General features: G+C 35.9%; 1 long non-coding RNA gene and 1 pseudogene across 1 annotated transcript in view; both read right to left on the reverse strand.

Annotated features, from left to right (window-relative positions):
* Positions 1 to 19,763, reverse strand: part of LOC136796115 (uncharacterized) — a 38,644-nt gene that overhangs the window by 1,979 nt on the left and 16,902 nt on the right. The window lies entirely within an intron of this gene.
* Positions 6,132 to 9,948, reverse strand: LOC136796106 (uncharacterized; annotated as a pseudogene).

A 19,763-nucleotide genomic window follows, 5' to 3' on the forward strand; every position in this document is an offset into this window, starting at 1 on the left:
TGGAGCAATGGGTAAGTTCTGGTACTATAGTTAGTGGATACCATGATATGCCCTTTGAAAACTGCATTTCCCTTACCAAAAGGAACAGTCTCGGGGTTCCACATGCTTAAGAATGAAATTGCCAAGGCAGCTACTGCTGCAATAGCAGATGATGTGCCTTTCCAAGTAGAGACTCTTGTGTCTCATTTCGCTATTGCCGCCGATTTGAGTCAACTGGGAGTCTTTATCTCAGAAGGCTGAAAAAATCAGAATTGCAGCACTCTTCAATCGAAAAGGAAGCGTACCCACAGACGAATCACTGCGATATTTGCACCATTATCTCATTAGTAGACCATTTACTGTTTGTGACAGTCTCTCCTATTCAAAATTTAACATCGTCCTAGTAATGAGAATTCCTCTATTATTACTGATCTCCAAACTCCGCATAACTCATTATGTCGTCCTGAAATAACTAGGATATCACATCGGATCAGAGCAAAAAACTTTCGCTATTCATTGGAAGATGTGAAAAAAATTGCCAACCCATTTACACTGGGTGATGAATAAAAACCACGTAACTTTTCACACATTGGACAAATAATCAAGGCAACTGCGCCTCTTGAACGCATTAATGTTGATTTCAAAGCTCCTCTTCTTTCTGAGTCAAAAAATTAGTACATATTTACGGGAGAAGATGGTTGGGCGGTTGAGTCAGCAGAAAAACATAAACAAATAAAAGATAATTTACGTTTCGACCTGATTTTCAGATATTTACCAGGGCTATAAAAACAAAAAGAGATAACAACCATCATCCAGAGAAAAAATAAAATAAATAATTAGACTATCAAATTTTGAAATATACATAACGTTGAAATGAAAATATAAACTAATTGATTAATAACTATGGAATTAGACAGTAGTAGATTGATAATATTACTATTTATATACATATAAATGTGAATTATAAAGAAATGATACAGTCGGAGTAGTGAGAATATGGGGGAGCTGGAGTTCTTCCGTGAGCAGCCAATCAGAAGCCAGCATTTGGTCACGTGACCCCCTGGCGGAGGATTTAAATTCAAATTAAGTTCGACATAACCTTAACCACTCACGTGATCACTCTTTTAAGTCACGTGACTGCCACCAAGGGCTGAGTGTGCCCGGCCGCCATTTTGTTTTATGCTGTTTGAAAGGCTTACGGTTTTAGTAGAGGCCGAGTGTACCCAGCCGCCATTTTATTGTGAGGTCTCGCGACCTTTTCCTTTTCTTAACCCCTCACGTGATCATTAGGCCACGCCCTCTTTTAAGTCACGTGACTGCTACCAGGGCTGAGTGTACCCGGCCGCCATTTTGTTGTTGATCGCCGCCATTGCATTATGGGGGTCTCGCTTTACCCCTACCACCCATTGATGGATCAGATACCCACGTTTATACTACAACTAGTGGCTGAGTGTGCTCGGTAGCCATTTTGTTTTTATGGTGTTTAAGAGACTAACGGGTTTGGCTGAGGCTAAGTATACCGGGTTTTGATAGCCACCATTTTATTATGAGAGTCTCGCGACCTTTTTCTTTTCCTTCACCGCTATATTGGTCACGTGACTTACAGTGTTGGTAGAGGTTGAGAGTACCCGGCCGCCATTTTATTATGAGGTCTCGCGATCGACTTCTTTTTGTTCACCACCATATTGGTCACGTGACTATGGGTTTGGTGGAGCATGTCGCCATACTGTTTTTTTTTTGTTTTTTTTATCGCCATCATTTTATTAAGAGGGTCTGGTGATCCTCTTTTTTTTGTTCACAGCCATATTGTTTTTTGTTTTGTTTTTTATTGCCGTCATTTTATTGCGTCTTCTTTTCGTTAGCCGTCATTTTATTATGAGGGTCTCGCGATCCTATTATTTTCGTTAGCCACCATTCTTTTTCAATGGTGTCGCGTTTGTATTCTTTTCGTTCGTTACCATTTTATTGCCATACTCGGCATAAACAAACTTAGAGATAAATAGATCTTTTACTAATTAGGACTTTTTAATATCTCTTATCTTTTAATAATTTCAACTTTGAACCTTATTCCCTCTATTTTTAATCTTTTAATGTAAACAATGTGAATAATTTGAACTGATTAAACCTAAAATATAAACACTGATATGTAGACCTTTATCTTCTAATCCCTTCGATGAATGTAAACAAGGGCCTTTGAACTTGTATAATCCCTAAAACATAAACAAACTGAGAGATAAATAGATCTGTTACTATGTAGAACTTTGTAATCTCTCTTATCAATTAATACTTTCGACTTTGAACTATAATACTTTCTATTTTATAAATTCATCCACCCCCACCAAATTAGTCTAGGATAAAATCAGGAAAATCCACAAAAACTATCCAGCAACCCGATACACACTTCTTTGTCAAGGGAAACTGACCGATGACCCTGAAATAATTGCTGAAAACTTCGGCGAATATTACTCAAAAATCTTTAATCCACCCTCCATTCATTCGGATGATACAGAATACCCGCAGATAACCCCGTATAATACCACACCGAAGACCCAGAAAAAAATATAACTCTCCTTTCTCTATGTGGGAACTTAAATCGATTCTCCGAAATTTCAAAGGAACAACACCCGGTCCCGATGACATCCATTCCGCAATGATTCAACACCTTCCTCAAAACTGTTTAAACTGGCTACTCGAATACTTTAATCATGTGTGGAAAACTGGTGAATTTCCTAATGCCTGGCGACAATCAGTAGTAGTTCCAATCCTAAAAGTAGGCAAAGACAAGTGGCAAACAAACAGTTACTGCCCCATATTTCTAATAAGCTGCCTCTGCAAAATAATGGAACGAATGGTTAACAAGCGCTTGGTATGGATCCTTGAAAGAAATGATATTCTCCAGAGCTATCAATGTGGGTTTCGTAGAGGGAGGTCCACTATCGACCACTTAGTTCAATTGGAAGCTGAACTACAATGTACTTTCATGGAAAGGCAGCAAGCAGTCGTAATTTTCTTCGACATGGTTAAAGCATTCGACTGTACGAGCAAAAATACTATTATAAAAAAGCTTATATCCTTAAATTTTACGGGTAATCTCATAACATTCATCAAGCAATTCTTATCCCTACGGACATTCAAAATCAGAATAGGAAATCATCTCTCTGGTAATTTCGAACAAAAAATTGGAGTACCACAAGGATGTGTTCTCAGCGCAACTTTGTTTGCCCTGGCCATCAATGACTTAGGAAGAAACATGCCGAGAGGAATAAAAGTGATGCTCTATGTGGACGATCTAGCGATTATGTGCCGCCCAAACGATATAAACCAAATAAAAATCAAATTACAAGAACCTCTTAATCGATTAAAAAACTGGTCAAACAGCTCAGGTCTTACCTTCTCAACCAAAAAAACTAAATGCCTTCATTTCAGCAGAAAAAGAATAACACCTCCATCCACAGAACTCACCCTAGGAGATTCTCCGTTACCGTATGTCAAACATTGTAGATTTTTAGGCCTCATATTCGATAGGCGTCTTTCTTGGAACAACCACATCAGTACACTTAGAAACAGATGCATAGATAAAATTAAAATCTTAAAAGTTCTCGGCAAAACATCATGGGGAGCTGATATATCAATGATGTTGAAAATATACTTAGCCATAATCCGCTCCAAACTTGATTATGGAAGTTTTGTGTACGGCTCAGCACGGTTCTAGCTTAGCCAAACTCGACACCGTTCAGAACACCGAAATCCGCATTGCCACAGGTGCCTTTAGGACCAGTCCAATTTTAAGTTTATGTGCTGAATCTGGAATATTACCCCTACTATTTAGACGACAATTAGTAGCTACAAATTATTTTTCAATAATTAATTAACCTTCAACCCTCGCATCCAACTTATAAGTACATTTTCAATCCTATATTCTCTAGACAGTTCCAGCAGAAGATAAATACGACACTACCCCTCGCTGAACGATTATCGGCCACTATCACAGAATTAAAAGCAATAGCCACCAACATACCACAAAATAACACGCCCCCCTGGACCTACCAACGTCCAAATGTAAATCTCCAACTATCTAAATACCACAAACAAAATACAACAATGTCAAAATATCAAGCAAAGTTCCGAGAACTGCTACAAACTCTACCAGAACATACCGCTATATTTACAGATGGCTCGAAGTCAGATAACGCAACAGGATCTGCCTTTGTGATACAAAACACAACCCATAACTGCATCATCTCTCTACTATATATACCGCAGAACTAAGTGCCATAGCATCCGCCCTTTACTTTTGTATGAGAAATATACCAAATGGCAATATAGTAATAATATCGGACTCCATTAGCGCTCTTCAAGGACTAGATATAATCTATTCAGTTCACCCACTTGTCCAACGAATTCATGAATACTTAATAATGCTAAACCAAATAGATAAATCAGTCTACTTGATCTGGGCTCCCGGGCATGTTGTTATTACGGGAAATGAGATGGCCGCCAAAGCTGCTAGAGAAGCGCTAGTCCTCCCAGGTAGACCCGCAGCAATCTTAACTGCAAAGGAACTTGCTCGCCCTTTAAAGGAATCTATTAATAAAAGATGGCAGGCAATGTGGGATGAAAGTCCACCCAGTAAGTTGAAACCTATAAAGAAAGATGTGAAGTCCTGGATTACATCAACCCGAAGTAGACGCCGTGAAGAAGTAGTGATCACCCGACTCAGAATAGGACATACCCGACTGACACGCATCCACCTCATAACAGGAGAGGCACCTCCAAAATGTTCAAAATGTAATAGCAATCTGACCATCAAACATATTTTTGAAGAATGTCGTCACTACACATCAACTCTGAACCAGTTAGGGATACCAACAATTCTCCCAATGGCGTCAAAAGTCATTAAATTCATCCATCAGACTAACTTAATAACTAGCCTTTAATTATATTAATTATCTATTTAGCTTGCCTTATTTTTAAAATTAGGACAGTCAGTTATCTGCTTTTTACCGTCCTTTCCAGTATCGTAACGATTATTAAACAAATTATAATTGCCACAAGTTTAATTATAATTGGTGCGGATCAGTACACCATACCAAAGCATGACTAAAACAACTAGGCCTTACCAAAGCCAACAACCAACTGGCGTTGATGACCAGACCGTTAAACACCCTTTCAAAACTAATAAACAAACAACAAACCTTCGTCAATCTAATGAAATATTTATATTATAAACGCGAAGTGTGCCAGGCCACCATTTTGATCATATAATCGTGTAAACAATGCACTTTGAACTTTAATCTTTAAATGAGTTGTAGAGCATTTGCAATCTCCTCTATCTTCTCTCCTCTCTCTATCTAAGTCTTTAGACTTTGAACTGTAATCCTCTTTCTTTTAATTCTTAATTTAAGTGTAAACAATATATTTTGTACTTTAATCATACAACTAAAGCTATAAAATAGGATATTTATTTTTTAATCTCTTCATGAAATTTAAAGGTATATTATGTTTTGAACACTGGTAACATATAAAAAATAAAATACAACACATTACAAAAGAAAAAAATATTTTATTTGAATATAATACATACTTTTTTTTTAAAAATAAATGTTAGATCGTCTTTATTTTGTATTCTTCCATTGTAAATTAAAGAAATTATTTCATTGCTGTTGTTGAAAGCATCGATATCTTCAGGTGACATCTTAAAACGTGTTGGGAGGAATATCCTGCCATATCATCATACCCTCTTTCTATTCCCTCTTACGAACACTCATATAATTTTAAATTACCAACTAAGTATAATATGATAACATAATTTCAATATTAAAATATTACTTATAACTAATATGATTTACAAATGTTTACAAAACAATCTATAACTATATACAATATACACTATTTATATTTGAACATTGAACAAAGATTCCCTTTTTCTTTTTTTTCATAGTATAGAATTAACTGAGAATTAAATGTATATTTTTGAAAAATAGAACATGAAATAATAACATTTTTCTTTAATATTAAAAATTCTATATTTACCAATGAAAACAAAATTACCAACCTCAATCATTTTTCAAACAAAAGTATTTACAAATCATTATATAACTATATACAATATACACTATTTACATTGGAATCCTGAGCAATGATTTCTTTTTTATTTTATTTTTTTCATAGTATAGAATTAACTGTGACTTAAAAGTATCTTTTTAAAAAATAGAGCATGAAATAATAATATTTTTCTTTAAACAAAAATTCTATATCTTCTAATAAAAACAAAATTACCGGGCTCGACCATTTTTCCAACAACATTATTTACAAAAAAAAACCTATCACTATATACAATATACACTATTTATATTGGTCAGCACTGAGAGAGATTTTAGTGGGAGAGATCATAGCATATTTGGGAGATGTGTGACCAAACCTCATCTATATATCCAGTATGGAATAATGACCATTGGTCAAGGTTCGAATCCCGTCCATTTGTTGTCTCTTATCGTCGAATGGCGAAAGGGACGTTTTTGTCTGCACGGAAGAGTCTATGATATTTGGAGATTATGGAACAAAAAGTGTTCTTGAACTCTTTTCCGTCTCGTAGTGCAGATAGGTGGTCATCAAAAGATAACTTTTTCTCGATTGCTAACTTTTTGATCCCTTTCGCCTTTTTCTTTTCCTCGTCGGTGTGGATTCGTCTTTGCATGCAGACCGACAAACTCGGTGCACTCCGTTGGCTTCATCTTTAAATTTATCCAACACCCTTTTATTATGTTTTCTGTGTGCGGGGTGGTCGCGCGGGTAATCTGATGTTTCGAGTTCGTTCATAAAGTTCGTCATGTAATTATAAAAGTCTGTAACAAGTACAGTAAGCTGTCAGTGTCTGTTTACATAAGTTTTAGTCTGTTTGGTCCATAGTATGGTAACATGGTATTGTAGTGAAACTCGTACATCCGGACTTTGGACAGATCAAGGATGGCCATCCCTACATAAATAGGTTTGTTCATCTCGATCTTTTCAAAGTCCAGATGTACGGCTGTTAAAGATTCTGTATAAATGGTTCTGTCTTTAAAGTTAGTTTTTGATAGTAGTCGATTCAGTCATCTTTGACTAACTACTAGCTCAATCTTACGCTTTTTTCGAACATCCTCCATAAACTTTCCAAAAACGGCGTTGTTCATGAGCTTGAAGAAGTCTTTTTCGTTAGTCCTGTTGTTTATGTCTGGTGTTGAGTTCTATATAAATTCGAAGCCAATGAGATTGTCGGAATCTGAGGGCTCGATGTACTCGAACTAATTTTAACCCTAAGCTCTTGGCCTGCTGCAAATTGACGAAACACACAACATATTTTTCCCTGTTGCTCAATGATGCTAAAAGCTTAGTAAATTTTCCACCTGGTGGAATTTTATTCTCTGGCAAAAGGGGGAAATCGTTGTGCAAATCGTGCAACCCTTCCGGATACTCAATGTCGACTTCAACAATGTAACCGAAAGGCCCGCCTTCCGGCAAGTTGAGCCAATCTATAGTTTCCGGATTCTGAACCCATTCGAATCCTCCAGACGGAAGCGCTTTTGACATAGCCCATCCATACAGGTCGTTGACATCTAGATAGGCGATGTATGACGATTCCTCCTGGGGATCTCGACTTGGGTTTAGATATTTATTGCGAGCTATTCCATATCCGTTGACTGCATTGGCACAAGCCACCCCTGATTCCCCGCTCAATCATTAGGACCATATCGCAATCAGACAAAAGATCTAATTTCACTCCCGTATATTTCAGCATGGCATCCCAAGCTAGTCCGGGTGCTGTGTAATACCAGGCCGGGTCCAGGGAATATGCTCCGAGGCAGATATCTCTGAAATTTTCAAAGACATCGCAAAGGAGCATAACATCTACCTTGAGGTAAAGCTCGCTGTACTCGGCCAGGGTTCTGATATTAAACGCTTCCCATACTATATGAGCATACTGATAGTCCTCGTCCGAGATAGGAATTTCATTTAATTAGCTATAAAATGCCTCCTTCGGGGCCAGAACCATCTCCCGAAGTTTCTGGAACGAGTCCATATAATCATAGGGATACACTCCTTTTCTGATCACGAGATCCAAATGATCGGTTGGGAAGAATTTACCTGTCTCATTAAAATTAGGCTTAGGTAAATTCTTAGCCAACTTGTCGAGACTGGAAGCCATAAAACGAAAGGAGTCCACAAACCTAACGCTTAAGGCGCCCACTCACATTCTGAAGGAGATGTATTTCTCTTCGGAGTTGGGGATGATATCAATACGAGTTTTCCACTTTTCTTCTTCACTCAAGTCACGCCCCAACTCCCGGACAATGAAATGAGCGTCATAACCGCTGAGATTGTGATCAAGTGGACAGGAAGGAAATGAAGTATGCGGTACAGGATATTGAATTGGAATGTGCTTGGGGATAGGTTGCTTGGGGTTTGGGATAGGTGGTAGGCTTCCATCTGCGATGGTGTCAGGGGTAGCATGGGCCGCTTCATGGAGTACACCAGGGACACCTTCCGCGCCACATTCTTGATACATTTCATAAATTTTGACGCTGCATCCTCACCTGTGTAGATATAGGGTTCAATTGGAAAACCTGTGGGCAGAACGTGGCCGGGAATATCTCTTGATACTTTGACATAAATGTAAAAACTCATCGGAAGATGCCTCTGATAGGGAACACTTTGTAAGGATGTCGGCTCTCCTGGCTGAATCTTTTCTAATATAGATTCAAAATCTGCATAGACGACAAAGGGAATCCTTACTTGTCGTTAAATGTTAATAAATGATCATTTTTGAGAATCCCCTTTGTCGTCGGGTCCGGAAGAACAATCCTAGTTGGTTTATTTACTCCACAATACTCCATATGCTCCCTCACTCGGTCAGCTATGTTTCTCCCATCTAAATTGATATGAGTGAGACATCGCTTGCAGACAAGTTTTCCACTTTTATGGCCAGAAATCTGCGAAGCCACTAATTTATTAAAATCTTTTATATAAGTGTAATGGCTTCACCCATCTTCACTTGTTAGGAGGAGGTCACGGTGATCGGCCTTCTCCTGCTTAACCACTTTCAGCGGATAAATGTCTCCTGACTCTCCAACAGAGAAAACATTTACACTGATGGCAACATGCAAATGCAGTCAAAATTATATCTATCCTGGAGAATCCTATATTTGTACACTCGATCTGGATTAGCCCCATTAATAAGGCATGACAATATAGCATATTGGAAACACCTCTGGTCATTATTTTTAACATTTATGATTCCTTTTCTTGCTGCTAGATTTGGAGAAAGCTTGATATAGCTGGAGGCGGCTAGAGGCCTAAATCTGTTGACTCTTAGGAGAAGGCCATCAAGACTTTTAAGAAACCAGCCGCTCCCCTTCATAGCCATCTCTTCCATTTCAGTAGCCATCTTGGAATACATCCCACTGAGACGATCTAATATGGAAGAGATGTCGTAGACTGCTTTGTTTTTGCTTTTGAAAGCACGATCATACGTCTCTCCTTTAACGGTCTCATACGTGTGGCCTCCAAGACCAGATTAAAATTTTAAGGGAGCGTCTGATTCCGCCAAAAATTCGGAAACCAATAGATGTAAGGTATCAGTCTGGTGACAGAGAAATTCCACTGCAACGATTGGTTTTGAACACAGCAGATAAAAAGTGTTTCTCTCCAACAACGACCTACATGCTTCAGGCATTGCTTTTCAAAATTAAAAATCTCTCCACATGAAACGCATGTGCGTTGTGTCAGTGTAGTTCGACACCAATTTCGTGACGAACTTTGTTAAATTCCTTAATAAAAAACTTCTCACAATACTGACACTTATTTCTATCAGACATAATTGTTAGAAAAAGAAATAAATTTATAAAAAACGCAATATAAAATTAAAATGAATTGATAAAAAAAAAATGAAAAATTTAACTTTTTAAAGAAATTAAACGATAATTTTTTTAATAAATAAAAATAAAAGCAATCCAATTTTTTTTAAATATCAAAAAAAAATTAACTTTTATAATATTTAAAGTAAATTACTTTTCAAAAATCAAAATGAACAAAAATTTAAAATTAAAACCACTCATACGTTTCCAAAGGTGATGTTTAATGAAGCACGCTGGAACTAAGAAAATAAATAATTTATTTGTACGGGTCTATTTAACATCCGATTTATTTACCTATTATAGATTATACAAGTTCAAAGTCCCCTGTTTACTTCATCGAAATTAAAAGAGAGAGTATTATAGTTCAAAGTCGAATGTATTAATAGATAAGAGGAATTTTTTATTTTATGATTGTATAAATTCAAGTTTTGGTTAAACAGTGATAATGTAAATAACTTTTTATTAGCTTTAAGGGTCAAGTTTTATTTAGTTCTTTTATGGATTGATTAGAATATTACATTTTAATTCTATTTTGGTTTGTATGAATTAATATTTTTATTTGTATTGTATATATTTGGAAAAAACGTGTAAATAAAAAACAAAACCTCTTTCTTGTAACTTTACCTTGAAGTGGTGAAGGTGTTTAAGGCTTAATTCCGAACTAAAAAAGGTACAAAAATTGTTTAAATTTTAGGTATAAGTTATATTTTAATATTAAAATTATGTTATCATATTATACTTAGTTGGTAATTTAAAACTATTTGAGTGGTCGTAAGAGGAAATAGGGAAAGGGTATGATGAAATTTCAGGATATTCCTTTGTTTATGTTTTAGGGATTATACAAGTTCAAAGTCCCCTGTTTACATTCATTGAAGGGATTAGAAGATAAAGGCCTACATATCAGAGTTTATATTTTAGGTTTAACCAGTTCAAATTATTTACATTGTTTACACTAAAAGGTTAAGAACAGAGCTGATTAAGGTTCAAAGTCGAAATGATTAAAAGATATGGGGCATTAAAAAGTCTTGCTTATCATTGTTTTTGTTTAAGGGTTCTGCAGGTCAAGCTCCAATTTTGATTTGTTCGCAATAAAATGGCGCCGAACGAAAAGAATAGGATCGCGAGACCCTCATAATAAAATGACGCTAACAAAAAGAAGAAGATTTTGAGACCCTCGTAATAAAATAGCGGAGATAAAAAACAATATAGCTGTGAACGAAAAGAAGAGGATCACCAGACCCTCTTAATAAAATGATGGCGATAAAAAACACAAAAAAAAACAGTATGGCGGCATACTCCACTAAACCCATACTCACGTAACCAATATGGTGGTGAACGAAAAGAAGTCGATCGCGAGACCTCATAATAAAATGGCGGCCGGGTACTCTCAGCCTCTACCAAAACCGTAAGTCACGTGACCAATATAGCGGTGAAGGAAAAGAAAAAGGTCGCAAGACTCTCATAATAAAATGGTGGCTATCAAAACCCGGTATACTCAGCCTCTGCCAAACCCGTTAGTCTCTCAAAACAGCATAAAAAACAAAATGGCTACCGAGCACACTCAGCCACTGGTTGTAGTATAAACGTGGGTACCTGATACATCAATGGGTGGTGGGGGTAAAGTGAGACCCTCATAATGCAATGGCGGCGATCAAAAACAAAATGGCGGTGATCAAAGACAAAATGACGGCTGAGTACATTCAGCCTCTACTAAACCCGTAAGCCTTTCAAACTGCATAAAACTAAATGGCGGCCGGGCACTTTCAGTCGAACTGAATTTGAATTTAAATTTCCCCCCAGGGGTCACTTGACCAAATACTAGCCTCCGGTTCGCTAACTCGATCAAAATAAAATGGCGGTCGGGCATTCTCAGCCTCTGGTGGCAGTCACGTGACTTAAAAGAGGGCGTGGCCTAATGATCACGTGAGTTGTTAAGGGTGGAGCCCAATATTTGAATTCAAATCTCCCGCCATAGGTCACGTGACCCAATGATGGCTTCTGATTGGCTGCTCACGGAAGAGCCCCAGAAGCCAGAAGAGCTGCTCCCCCATATTCTCAGTACTACTGGGTCAGGAAGTTATATTGATGAGTAAAATTAAAACCTTTTAGTTTTATAGATGAGTACAAAAATTAGTTAAATTGAGAATAGAGCGGATGCTAAAACAATATGTTAAAAAAGAACAAGGGAGAAGAAGAAATATGGAGAAGAGGAAATGAAGAAAGTAAGAAACATAAGATAAGAGGGAACGAACATTTAACACTTTTTATGTGTTTTACTCTCTTATTAACTAATTCATCTCGACGATCTTTTTTCACCGTTCGATTTTTTGTTTATCTAACGTCTTTTGTTGACCTGACATCTAGCGACATTAGTCTCGTATCTTATATTTCTTACTTTCTTCATTCCCTATTCTCCATATTTCTTCTTCTCCCTGGTTCTTTTTTAATTTCGTGAAGCCATACATATAACAAAAAACATACAAAACACAGTAAATACAAAACTGACACTAAACACTTAAATACACATTACGCCGACATTATAAATAGGCTTAAAATATAAACATAAAAATCAGAAGAAATAAATGGGTTTAGAAAAAATCACTAAGTTTAATTTAAAATACAAAGTAGGACATATAAATAGGGAGGTAACCAAACAGACATGAGATAAGGTCCAAAGAGGTAGCAAGAAATATAGAGCAATGGTTGTGCTAAAGAGAGGGGAAGAATGCACCAATAAGTAATGATAAAAGAGTGAGAACAGTGTAAAGCAATGTAGATATGACATGATTTCTTTTATGAATTTCAAATTTTTGACTGATTATGAGGTGAATATAATTGTATGGACTATAATACATATAGATGAGATTGTTACAATGGTGGATTATTGTTGTTTGTAGGTTTTTAAAGTACATGAATATGGGGCAGTGGTCCCGAAACGTTGAGCTACAATATGTTAATTTAATATAAATTACATTCAAATTGGAAGTTTTTTAACCTCAAAAATTTTTTATTGAATTGACTTACCAGACTTCCTAAAGAGAAAATCCAGAAAAACAATTTTTATAAAAATTTACTTATTGGTATCTGTTCTTAATGTTCCCATTCCAGTCCCATCTAATTTAACTTTCCCGTTCCTTAAACCATCTTTTCTCAATTTCAAATCTCAAATAAATTGTCTTTGACGCTTCAGAAACGTTTGGCCCACAATGTAGAACAACGATTTTTTTTTACTCAAATGTGGGTCAAATTCCCTTTTTCCTAAATCTATCAGCCACTCTCTTAAACATATTTCTGTGTCTGATCCTCTTCATTTTAAAATTTCTTCTTGTTCTGCTAAATTCAAAAGATCTCTACTTAATTTAATGATTTGCGAAACCATTCAACACATTCATTTTCTCCAACACACTATTTCTTCTCTTACACACATTCTGCTAACTAATATGGGTGAGACCCACTTTTGGAGTCTTTCCACATTAATTTCCGCCATTTTTAACCCAACCCATGTGCTCAAAAACCTTATTCACTGGGCCACCTACCTTTCCTTTTCCATGTTGTAGAGGGTGGGAATTTGTTGTCTATGTTACTTTGTGTTTTCTAGATGTTTCCTGTGCCAAAATATTTCCTTTTTTCTATTATATTCTATATTCATTCTACTATTATACTCAGCTCATTTGTGGGTATTCATACTCATATCTTTTAAATATGAGGATATAAGCTGCAATGTTGAAACTTGGTTTGTTTTGTAAGGACATAAATTAGTAAAATAATTTAGAGGAAATAATTCAATATCAACTTTATCTATAATATCCACTACTTCCATTTACACATGGACAAGTTTATTTTGTATTTTAAGTGTGTCTGTGGCACCTCGATGTTTCGAAAGCGGTTACCTAAAAATTTGAGGAAAATTGGGGTGTAAGTCGGGTTTAGCATCAATTATAGCAAATTTCATCCACTGCATTCGTTTGTGCCTGCGTAACTTTTCTTGTCTCACCTATATTTCAAAAGGGCTCTTCAGATTTGGCCTTATGTAGTAGAACGGATGGAGATTATTGTAAGCATGGTTCAGCATAATTTTTTTTTTAATTTTATCCTCTATTTTCTCATACTCACGTAAAAAAGTAGGATTCCTTGACGCCCTAATATTTACAAAATTGATACTGACTCTCCCAGCGGTTCATAATTTGTTTCTAAATAAGCAGTATCAAAAACATGGAAAACGGTAACTAAATAATTTTGTCAATGTCATCGTGTGGTGGACGTTGTCTCGTCTTCTTTGGAGCGCGGAATGTACTGCACGGGAGTCGGTATAGAGCAGGCTTTTGATCGAGTCTGGTCGAGCAGACCCGGGACTGCTTTACAAACTCCGTAAATTCCTACCTCCTACATATTTTCTCATCATCCGGTCCTTTCTTACTAATAGATTATTCCAAGTAAACCACAATGGTTCCTATCCATCCCTCTATTTTCAATCCGCTGTCCTCGGATCCCTCGGATCCCCGGATGAGAGTATTCTCGGTCCCATCCTCTACACCATCTATAAAGCTGACATCCCAACAACTCTTAACACTATCCTTACCACGTATGCTGATGACACATTTGTGTTCACAGTTAGTAATAACCCTTTGGTTGCATCCCAAACTCTCCAATCCCATATCACAATCCTCGAAGAATGTTGTCGAAATTGGAGGATAAAAATAAATCCCATCAAATCACATTTACTCTTCGTCGTAAACCTGCCGACTGTCCTACAGTATACTTTAATAATGTGGCTATTATCCCTGTAGAACAGATTCATTATCATGGGCTACATCTTGACAAACGACTAACTTGGAATCCTCACACAAGACTGAAAAGACAGAAAACTGCACGCAGATTCCGACTATTACAGCACTTACTTGACAAACGGTCTAAACTTCCAACTCATTCCAAAAGACTGATATACATGACAATAATAAGGCCCATCTGGACATACGGAGTTGAGCTTTGGGGCTCCACTAAACCTTCGAATTCCTCTCGTATCCAATCTTTACAATCCAAAATCCTTCGTAAAATTCTCAATGCTCCTTATTTTTTTATTTAATAAAACCATCCATAAAGACTTAAATGTTCCTTATGTAACCGATCTAGCCCGAACCCGATATTATTCTTTCCATAATAAACTCCCTAACCACCCAAACCCACTAATTTCTAACCTTGCTCCCTCTTCCATTCCTAGCAATCCTCCGACTCGTGACCTTATATTGTAAACTGCTTTTAGAGTTCTACTACTGGGTAGTTTCTCTACATGCTGTATCATATCATTATGTCATTATGATCAAAATTACTTTGTATTTTTTTTTTTTTTTTTTTACAGTTGTAAATATCAATAAATAAATAAAAATAATTTTGTCAAACTAGATCTGTAATATTTTAAAACATGAGTAAATAAACATATAATTGAAGAAGATACATTCCCAGGAAGTAAGTATAATTATAGAGAAAATTATATAAACATTTATTATGGAAACTCTTGTTTGGAAGATAATTATGACTGGATTACACGTTGTTGCATGGAACTTGATGCATTATTGCCACTCTGTGAAAAATTAAAATTAATCAGTGACATTATAATTAATAATAAAATTATTATTAAACTCTATAATGTTAGAATAATTTTTGCCATTGATGATTATTTACCCGGGACTTCTACAACAGAACACAATTTCACAGCATGAGAAGACATCAGGACAACACATGAGGTTCGTGCACGGCTTCAAGGCAAATCCTTGCCAAGTTCCTAAACAGACAATGGTAATTGTTGCAGGATGCCTGCTTCTGACCCAAAACATACTACTAAAAACACTAGTTGAAAATGTTTTTCATATGATCTATTTAATGTTCGTTAATTTTGCTGATTCTAAAAATAAATACTATGTTTTTCCTCCACAACATGTTTTTACACGAAATAAGAATTATGGCTTCAAGACTTTAATTACTTTAAGCACAAATATTTTGACATTACTTCACAAATTTAAGAGATTTTCTTCCTCACTTCTGACAGCAGAGAAACTTGATATTCCTGCAGAAAATTAAGAAATTAATTTTTTTAAAATAAAAAAAACGAAATTTTAAGGTTCAATATGGTGTCTGTTCGTTGTTAAATTTCTTAATCTTATCAAGCTCATATTAATGACAAAATATTGTATTTCAGAGTGACTACTTTCTTTAGTATAGGTGACCTCGATGTCAGACCTTATCAAACGCTTCTTGGAAGGCCAAAAACGTTACCAGTGTTTGTTTCTTCATTTCAAATCCAATTATTATAAATTCCGATAGTCTTGCCAGTTGGTGAGGATGGAATGTCTATATTGAAAATCCAGGATAATGTCATTGCACTGAAAAATGAAGAAAACTCTTTTTTTACAACTGGAATCAAATGATGACATGGATTTCTTCATTTTAAGGCTTTTTGAAATTTTAATCAGTTTTTGAATTTTTTCGGGGTCGTGAATTTAGGGGAGTTGTACTGTGGTGAGGGGGAATTTTAAATACTCTGTCGCTATTAAATGCGATATCGTCATTAACTAAATGCGGGCTTCTTTCGCATTCTGTATAGGAGAACCTATTCCCAAAGAAATCTGCTTACACTTCAGCTTTTGCAGCGTCGCTGGTGATGAATTATAGTCTATGAATTCATCATAGTCTATGAGACTTGAAATTTTCTCCTGTTTATCCAATAAACGCCGCGTAGCCTTCCACAGAGATTATTCCTTTGGGTCTAAATCATTTACATAATTTTGATATTTAGTAGATTGCTATTCATCCGGTTCCTTTTAATTGTGTGTGTTGAGGTGGCTTCATCTTTTTCTGCAAACAGGGGATCTACTACGCATCCACTGTCTTCTTGCATAATTTTTTCTTTAATTTTTGATAGAATTGATTTCGGGCAACTACTAGAGAATGATTATAACTGGAAAGGCTTTACAGTTGCTTGTAGGCTATGTGAGATAGATTTGTTATATTTCTTTACATTTGCTTTAATTTTTTGAGTGGTTGGAAATTTTTTTTTTTTAGATTTATTTTTCTAATGAATGAAATTTTGTACATTAGCCAGTCGATCTCTCCATTTATGAGGGGTCATCTCTTCTTTACTTTGTGTATCTCTATTAAGAAATTTATTGATATTGGGATATATCCGAATTCAGAACTGTGATCACATGGGATGGATGTGGACCGACATGAAAAACCCATAGTCTATGCCTCCCGTGCTCTCACACCATCAGAAATGAACTACAGCGAACTTGACCGGAAAGCATTAGCTATTGTGTTTTGGAGTCTCCCGATTCTACAACTACATTTACGGGAAACATTTCTTTTTGGTTACTAATAATCAGCCACTTTCACAGGTTTTTGGATAGAACCGAGCTTTACCACAGTTGACTTCGGCCAGATTACTTAGATACACTTCATTGCTATCAGAATTTGATTATACAGTTCGATGCAAGACGAGCAAAAAAATTCAGAATGTGGACTGCCTATCAAGGACACCTATCCCGAACTCGAGTAAGACTGCAGACTTTTCGATCAACGATGAAGTGAACCTTATTCGTTTCGACTCAGTGTTCCATGTTTCTAGGACTTCAATAACAGCTGAGACCATCGCGGAGGCGACACCTTTGGACTCGAATCTCCAGAAAATTATCAAGGATCTGAAAACGTCATGCCGAGACTCCCCTTACTCTATTTCACATGGAATCCTATTCAGGCTGGATAGAGTGGTTATCCCAGAGCTTCTTAGACTTGCCATATTGAAAGAACTCCATGCCACTCACGTTGGCATTACAAAAATGAAGCAACTGGCAAGAAGGTATTGGGAAGGTTTAGATAGGGAAATAGAACACACCCTCGGAGGGTGTTTTTTTTGTGTTTGGAATGTGCGCCATTAAGAAACGATCCACCAAAAGTCACAGTACACCTATGGGACGGCCCAAATGCCAATTGGGAACGCTTTCACGTATGAACGGTTTTTACTTTTTCCTGTGCATTGACGTGAAGTCCAAATGGCTGGAAATTCATATGGTTCGAGACGCTCCAAGTGACCATAAAATTGTTTAACGATATATTCTCCAATCATGGATTCCCTAACCAGATTGTGTCAGACAACGCTTCTATTTTCACGTGTAGTGTAAAGATCGAGGGATATCACAACGCCTCATCGCTCCTGGACACCCAGCAACCAACGGACTAGCAGAGCGGAGTGTCCAAACACTGAAGAGAAGGTTGAAAGCCACAGCAAGCGAGCCAGGAACTATGTCTGAGAAAGTGCAAAGAATTCTTTTTCACTACATTCTATTCCTTTATTGTCTACTTATTGATCTTTTAAATTTTGTTGTATGATATCCTCCTCTCTCTCTCTCTCTCTTTATTTTTTTTTTAAGTAGCGAACGCCTTAATGTGTTAGTAACTTATAAATCGTTTGTATTATTTTTCAGGACATTACCACAGATTCTCTCTTTTAAAGTGGCGAGCGACTGTTTATCTTTATCGCTTTTCCGCCAATATTGTTATGAGTAGGGGGAAAGGAAGATTCCAAGTTGTCTGCTAATGCTATAATGTTGTGTTCTAGTTTTAAGTGTAATAAAATATGTATAATAACGCATGTGTTATTTACAAAATCCGGACATTCCAATATAATAAACCTACAATTTTTTGTTAACGCGATTATTATTAAGGCTATACTGCCGGATGTAGTAAAAAAATCTCTACCATTACGTAAGATTTTTGTAAACTGGAATTTTGAGTTTGATTCAAGGAAGATTTTGAATTCATTCCTTTGACAGGATATGCCATGAGCATTCTAGTTCAATTTTTTTAATTTCCTTAGTTCGGTAGTCATAGATAAAAAATAAATATTTGGTTTGTAGTAAATCGCAGTTAGTCAGGAGAGAATGAGTAACAATAGATAAGCATTTGTTTGCTAACTTGGATAAATGTGTTATAATTTGTGGCGGATATGGTTTAGTAGTTTCGAGAATGTTTAGAGGAAAAATTTAGTTTTAGAGGATAATAAATTTACACCATTTATTTCGTTGTTGTTGATAACTGTGGATTGAGTTTTTCGTCGCGGTTTTCTGTTTGAATTATTCTATGTTGAACGAGTACTTGGCTCAGGAGGTGAGTTTATTTTATGTGATATGAGTTGTTAATATTTACATACCCTGGAGATAATCGCACGGCCATGTTCACCATAAAAACGGGTATTTTGAGAAATGATATTTTCCTTAACACTTAGCAAAGTTTGATTTTACATGACAATAATTTTTTATGTTACCATATCTCAGGCAGTTTGCATCTTTAGGAATATCAATGTTTTTAAATTTAGATTCTACACTAATTATTTATTTTTAAGTTGCGGAAATATTAAGTTAAAAAGTAGCTCTAGCATTTTAAATATTTTTAATTGATGCTGAACAGAGAGGGGTTGATTTTTTATTTTTATTTTTATATAGTATTCTGGATACATAACCACGTTTAATTGTTTTGAATCTAACTCGGCCTTTAATTTCTCTTGCATTATAGTTAAGTACTCTTGAATATTAGATATTGTACTATAGCAGATACATTAGGCCGGAAGTTTCATTTTATCCTACAAAAAAACAGATTATTCTAGTAATAGTAAATATGTTTAATGCATCCTGATAAAACTTTTTTTTTAAGTGTTAAGTTGCTAAGCGTTGATTCCTGAAAAAGTAAACTCATTTCATTAGTAGTTTCAGAGAAGTAGTTCTTCAAAAACCAATTTTTTTTTTTTTAAATAACGAGAAATCAACATCTTGCAAAGTTATTTGTTCTAAATATCGTGAGAACTGCTACTTATACGAAGATAATCATTTTTATAATTAAAATCAT

The sequence above is a fragment of the Halyomorpha halys genome, unplaced genomic scaffold (assembly GCF_000696795.3).
Source record: "Halyomorpha halys isolate HHAL.00 unplaced genomic scaffold, Hhal_1.1 Scaffold1207.1, whole genome shotgun sequence".
In the NCBI taxonomy this organism is placed as follows: domain Eukaryota; kingdom Metazoa; phylum Arthropoda; class Insecta; order Hemiptera; family Pentatomidae; genus Halyomorpha; species Halyomorpha halys.